A 7,199-nucleotide genomic window follows, 5' to 3' on the forward strand; every position below is an offset into this window, starting at 1 on the left:
TAAACATGTCTTATTACTGTTGGTTGCCTTGCCATGCCATGTATTGCTCTGTGGTGAGTGGTTCAAGCTCACGAACATGCCTACTTATTGTTGTTCCTGCCATGTATGAATCTGTAATATAACTTGCCATGTTTACATGGGTGCCATCATATTTTCTGATCCTTTTTGTCTTATGGTTAGTAAGGGACTTTTGATCTATGCAATTAGTAGATTCATGCCATGCCTTTGTTTGCCATGATATATTCCTGTAACATGTTGTTTGATAGCTCTAAACATTGCAACCTGATGTTATTTCTGCTAAAGTCTGAAACTGTTATTATTTGCAATCTTACCATGTGTTTTGGAGCATGTTCTAGTGATTTCTGGAGATAGCTCAGTGTTCATGTTTTGTTATGCTTTACCAGTACTTCATGCCCATGCCTTTTGTTATTATGTTGGGGTGTTGTAGCATATTGTTTTGATGCTTGTAAGATGCCTAGTTGCTGTTATGGACAGATTGTTGCTATGACTTGTATAGTGTGTGTGTGTGTTGCCCCGTTGCTCCGTTTTGAGTGTGCTCTATACGAAAGTTGCTTGATTTGGCATGTAGCTTCACATTACCATGTTGCATCCTTGTTTTGGTGTGTTTGCTTGATGTTTGTATGCATTTTGCATCAATGCCATGTTTAACTTATTTTGCTCATATCTTCTAGGCCGTAGCTCCGAATCTAATGAACTTTATATGTAACTTGACTAGAATTTCGTGTAGATCCTCATGGTGCATCTTAACTTGCTGTTTAACAACTTGAACATAAGGTTTATTCAGTTCTGGACCAATTTTGAAAATTTCATATGAGGACTTACCGGAATTGTTATATGTTGTTCCCGGCCTCATTTAAACTTGCCTTGATGTGTTGTTCTTGTTTGCATCTTCTCTTGCCATGAATAGCTTCATGTAGCTCGGTCATGCATCATGCTTGTTGTGCATCATGTCTTGTCCATGTGTGGTGTGTTTACTATGTTGTGTGCTTCTTCTTGTTAGTTCCTGTTTCGTTGCGATCGTGAGGATTCGTTCGTCTACGATTGGTTCGGCTTCATCCGTTCGTCTTCTTCATGGACTCGTTCTTCTTCCTTGCGGGATTTCAGGCAAGATGACCGCTACCCTGGATCTCACTACTATCATTGCTATGCTAGTTGCTTCGTTCTATCGCTATGCTGCGCTACCTATTACCTGTTTATCAAGCCATCCCATATTGCCATGAACCTCTAACCTTTGACACCTTTCCTATGCAAACCGTTGTTTGGCTATGTTACCGCTTTGCTCAGCCCCTCTTATAGCGTTGCTAGTTGCAGGTGAAGTTGAAGATTTCTCCATGGTGGACAGGATTTTGGTTGGGATATCACAATATCTCTTATATTATTAATGCATCTATATACTTGGTAAAGGGTGGAAGGCTCGGCCTTATGCCTGGTGTTTTGTTCCACTCTTGCCGCCCTAGTTTCCGTCATACCGGTGTTATGTTCCCGGATTTTGCGTTCCTAACGCGGTCGGGTGATTTATGGGACCCCCCTGACAGTTCGCTTTGAATAAAACTTGTCCAGCAAGGCCCAACATTGACTTTTACCATTTGCCTCACCACCACCTACTTTTTCCCTTGGGAGTCGCTCTCTCGAGGGTCATCTTTATTTTAGCCCCCCCCCCCGGGCCAGTGCTTGTCTAAGTGCTGGTCTAAACCGGGCAGACTGCGGGGCCCCCTCGGGGCAACTCGAGGTCTGGTTTTACTCGTAGGCTGACCTATCCGGTGTTGCCCTGAGAACGAGATATGTGCAGCTCCTATCGGGATTGTCGGCGCATCGGGCGGCTTTGCTGGTCTTGTTTTACCATTGTCGAAATGTCTTGATGTATCGGGATACCGAGTCTGATCGGAGTGTCTCGGGTGAAGGTCTATTCCTTCGTTGATCGCGAGAGCTTGTCATGGGCTAAGTTGGGACACCCCTGCAGGGTTTAAACTTTCGAGAGCCGTGCCCGCGGTTATGTGGCAGATGGGAATTTGTTAATGTCCGGTTGTAGATAACTTGACACCAGATCCGAATGAAAACGCATCAACCGCATGTGTAGCCGTGATGGTCTCTTCTCGGTGGAGTCCGGGAAGTGAACACGGTTTCTGTGTTATGTTTGACGTAACTAGGTGTTCGGGATCACCTCTTGATCATTGCTAGCTTCACGACCGTTCCGCTTGTTTCTCTTCTCGCTCTCATTTGCGTATGTTAGCCACCATACTTGCTTAGTCGTTGCTGCAACCTCACCACTTTACCCCTTCCTTTCCCATTAAGCTTTGCTAGTCTTGATACCCATGGTAATGGGATTGCTGAGTCCTCGTGGCTCACCAAATACTTCCAAAACCAGTTTGCAGGTGCCTATGTTACCGAGCAGGTGACGCAACCAAGCTCAAGGAGGAGCTCGATGAAGATCTTGCCCTTTGTGTTGTTTCGTTCTAGTTGATCAGTAGTGGAGCCCAGTTGGGGTCGATCGGGGACCTTTGTCGCATTTGGGGTTCTTCTTTTATTTTGGTTCCGTAGTCGGACCTTGATTGTATCTGGATGATGTAATGCTTTATTCATGTATTTGTGTGAAGTGGCGATTGTAAGCCAACTATGTATCTCTTTCCCTTATGTATTACATGGGTTGTGTGAAGATTACCTCACTTGCGACATTGCCTTCAATGCGGTTATGCCTTTAAGTCGTGCTTCGACACGTGGGAGATATAGCCGCATCGAGGGTGTTATAAGTTGGTAATCAGAGCCTTCCCCGACCTTAGGAGCCCCACTGCTTGATCGTTTTTAGCGGCCGAGTTGTGTCTAGAAAAAAATGTTTTGAGTCATTTAGGATTATATATATCGGAGAGTTAGGAATTCTTTTTACTCCTCAGTCCCTTCGTCGCTCTGGTGAGGTCTCCTGACGTAGAGTTTTGACTCTTCTCTTCTCAAATTTCACTAAAAAAAAATTTAGGATCACGCGGGTATCTTGGAATCATTCCGATGGTTTTTTGATGAGAACATTGTCTTGGTGCCTCCTGTCAGGGGTTTAGTGGAAGTGTCCCGGGGAGTTGAGCTCTGAGGTGTTGTCGTCATAATTTTATCGTTGCAGTTCTGGAATACCTGAGTTTAGTACGCCGACATCGAAAATCTCTTTTATGCAGTTGTTAGTGAGATAACCCCGATAACCCAGTACTAAGGTGAGTACGGGAGTATTGCCATGACTCGTATAACGGATGCTTTTCGAAGGTTGAGGTACACGATTTCCGAAGGTTTCTTGGTTATGTGTTGACGGATGGATACAGCTTGGATGTAGGTATTGTTAGTTTGGGTGAGATATATTGCTTCCCCTGTATCCCCAACACCAGATTGCATAACCAGAAAGTTTCGGGAGTTTTATAGGTGGGAATTCAAGTAGCTCCTAGAATATCTTTCCGACAGATGCATGATATGGGATTGGGTAAATCTCTATCATATGTATTTGTTCCGGCTTTTTCTGCAAGCCAAATCCTTTGTTTTATTTTATTTATGGTATTCGAGTTGCTTCGAAGTCAAATTTTGAATCCATACCTTTCCTAAACGGTGTTCTCATATTGCTATGTGAATACTAATCCTTCTTGATCATCGAGGTCGTCATGTTAATCCTTTTCAACCGGCGTGTTTCTCTTCAAGTGGATCAGATCACTTCAACTTCAGCAAGACCAATTATCATTTCTTCTCAACGGTGTTTGTTTCATCCGTCCCTAGTTGCCTTTGTTTTCCCGCCCTCCCACCCTTTTTCTTCAAGGACACAGATTTCTTAATCAAGTATCCATTTATTCATGTGAAGTCTCTTCATTCTTTTCTTTCAATGTTCTTATCCGGTGATTTCCCATGAAGATGCTCAACAGTTTCAAGTTCATCATCCTTCATTGTTGTTTCTTCTTTGGTGGATTTAATTCAAGCTTTCGATATTCATCATATTCCTTTCCTCGTTTCAAATGCTTTCCCATGCCGGCGCACCTCTCAATCGCTCACTTCTCGCTATTCATTTTTTCCTGAAGTGCTCAAGATATCTCCGAAGATTTGTGTTTCCATTCTTAATCCGTTCAAGCCATTTGGAGATTGTTATCTCATTCAAGCCATTTAATTCAACCGGTGCAATCTCTCTTTAATATCATTCTCAACGGTGTTTTCTTTTGAGTGGGCCCTAACCCACAGGTCTTTTCCCAGGATCTTACCTGACTCTTCTAATTATTCCGGAGTTATTCTTAAATGCTTTTCAAGTGTGACATAAGAATGGATTCCATCAGTCACATGCCTTCTCCAAGATTGTTTTCAAATTATTTTCATCTTTGGCTCAACCTTTCCTCTTTTAATTCTCCCGGAGTATCTCAACAATTCATGGTGGTTATCATCATCATTCTCAACATTTGAAGACCGAAGAAGGATTTCTCTTAAATCTTGGTCCATTCTCTTGAATATTCATGGTTCTAGCTTCATGCTATCCTCATAATTGTTTTCGATTGTGAGAATTCTTTTCAACCGTCTGACGCATTTCAAGGGTTGCTTCCTTTCTCGATCATCTGAAGGTCATCATGCCATAATTCTTCATTCTCAGTGTGTAGCTATCGTTCTCCAAATCTTATCAATGATTCGTTCAAATATCCTCTAATCAGTTCATGTTCTCTTTGTTCTCATGTATCTAAATCCCCTCAAGTATCTTCATTCTTTCCGGTGAATTGTGCCTTTGCTATTTTCATTTCCAAGTCTTACAGTGGTTCGTTCAAGATTTCACTTCCTTTGTTATCATTTTAATTCACTCATTGTTTCCAAATCCCATCGGTGGTTCCTTCAGATTCTTTTCCTTTGTTATCATATCAATTCATTCGTTCTTTTCAATCCTACCGGTGGTTCATGAAGACTTTCTCAAGTTTTGTGCTATTCTCTCCTTAATCCTTTTCAAGAAGAATAAGTAGTATGCAAAATCCATTGCTTGTCGTCAATTTAATTTGATGAAGGATAATCATATAATAAATCTTATTCTTATTTCCTCGAGGTGATTCAATTATTTTCTTCCGGAGATTATTCATGATGAATAAATTCTTGTTTACAAGTGATTCATCTTTCTTTCCGGAGTTGTTCATCATATCACATTCTCGGTTCGAGATGCTTCATCTTTTCTTTTCCGGAGTTCAAAGTTTTCCGCATTATCTCGTCATGAAGCTCCATCTAAATCATTGCAAGGTACACCTTTTGTTTTCAACTTCTCTTTCTTTCCACCATCCTTTTAATACCGGAGTTTCTTCATGGTGGTTCCTCAAGGATTCTTTTCATTCTTCAGTTGTTCTTCAAGATTTCTCTCGTAGTTATGATCCGCCAAGCTATACTCTAAAAATAAACATGATGCTCAACACATGTTTTGTTTTGAGGCGTTCAAGTATTCTTTGTCTTGCATTCCGAAGTGCAATTCTTTCTACCTTATCTTTTGAGGTGGTGTTATGTCACTCTTGACAATTTCCTTCTTGTTTCATGATTCATATGTTGTCAAGAATGAGGTATTTTAAATCCATCAATCCCTTTGTTGGAGTTATCTTGGGTTATATTTCACCTAAAGCTTTCCCTAAGGATTGTTGCTATTTATGGTGCTTATAAATGACCCAAGTTCTTCTTTATCCTCCCTGTGATATAGCTTTCTCGTCTCCTTGTTCGTATCAATGAAATTCTTTTCCCGTGCTTGGCAGGTTGTCGCCTCATAATTTGAGATGCATTCCTTAAGACCATATCAAGCTTATTCTTTTCGTTGTTGGTTTTTTTCCAACAACTCCGTTCTAATCTTCTTGAAAGGATGCTTTCCAAGTTCACTTGTGACAAAAGTTGTCATTTTCTTCTCCGTCCCTTTGTCCCAACGTTCTAACTTCTATTCTTTCGTTACGGAGGCATTGTGATGTTGTGCTCTTCACCCATCACCTCGTTTTTTTAGGACCATGTTCTTTTCATGCTTATCCATTTAACCGGATTGTTGTGTTCTCATTCATGTTCTTTCATCTTGTCAAGTTTTGCCTCTCTTGCCAACCTGAGTGCTGTCTGAAATCCTTCTCACCCATTATGCCATTCTTTCAATAGTTCCGGAGGCAGTGTGTTGTTGATTTCATCAAGTATCTTCCCATCTTCTCAAGTTCATGTTATATTCCTTCCATGTTCAATCGGAGTGCTGCCCGAATTCTTCCTCTCTCATCTTGTTTTAACCGGAGTGGTTTCGAATTCTATCTTGTCCAACAAACTCTAGATTCGTGTCTTTGCAACCGTCAAGTTCTCGTAATGTTCCTTGTTCCTCTTTTCTAACGGATTGTTTGCAATCTCGTTCATCTCTGTTGTACTCTTTCTTTTAAATTGCTCAACCTCTCAGGATTTGTGGTTTCACTCATTTCTCGAAGAAGCAACTTAGTTTTACCTCTTATCTTCCTCTTCCTTTTCCCTCCGGTGCCATCCTAGATCTCGGGACGAGATCCTCTCGTAGTGGTGGAGTGTTGTAACGCCCCGGATTTGATGCGCCAGGTGTCTGTCAGTTATTCGCTGTCGTTGACATGTCTTTTGCTTGCGTGTTGCACTTTGCCATGTCATCATATGCATTTCATATCATGTCATCATGTGCATTTCATTTTGTATACGTGTTCGTCTCATGCATCCGAGCTTTTTCCCCGTTGTCCGTTTTGCAATCCGGCGCTCCTATGCCCTCCGGTGTCCCCCTTTTGTCTCCTGTTGTGAGTGGGTATTAAAATTTCTCGGAATGGCCCGAGCTTTGCCAAGCGGCCTTGGTATAGCACCGGTAGACCGCCTGTCAAAATTCGTGCCATTTGGAGGTCGTTTGATACTCCAACGGTTAACCGGGTAACCGTAAAGCCCTCTTTGAGTTGCAGCCCAACACCCCTTCCAAAGTGGCCCAAAACCCATCTAACTCCCCTCCATGCTCTCGGTCGTTCGATCACGATCGCGTGACCGAAAACCGCTCCTCATTTGGACTCTCCTAGCTCCCTTTACCTATATAAACACCTCCCCCGTCCAAATCCGGATCCCGAAACCCTAAAATCGTCCTCCGCCGCCACCGGACACGTCCGGCCTCGCCGGACGCGTCCGCGCCGCCGCCCGCAGTCAATCGGAGGCCGCCACATGGGCCTCCCCGCCGCCAGCCGCCGCCGGCCCGC

The sequence above is a fragment of the Triticum dicoccoides genome, chromosome 2B (assembly GCF_002162155.2).
Source record: "Triticum dicoccoides isolate Atlit2015 ecotype Zavitan chromosome 2B, WEW_v2.0, whole genome shotgun sequence".
NCBI lineage: Eukaryota > Viridiplantae > Streptophyta > Magnoliopsida > Poales > Poaceae > Triticum > Triticum dicoccoides.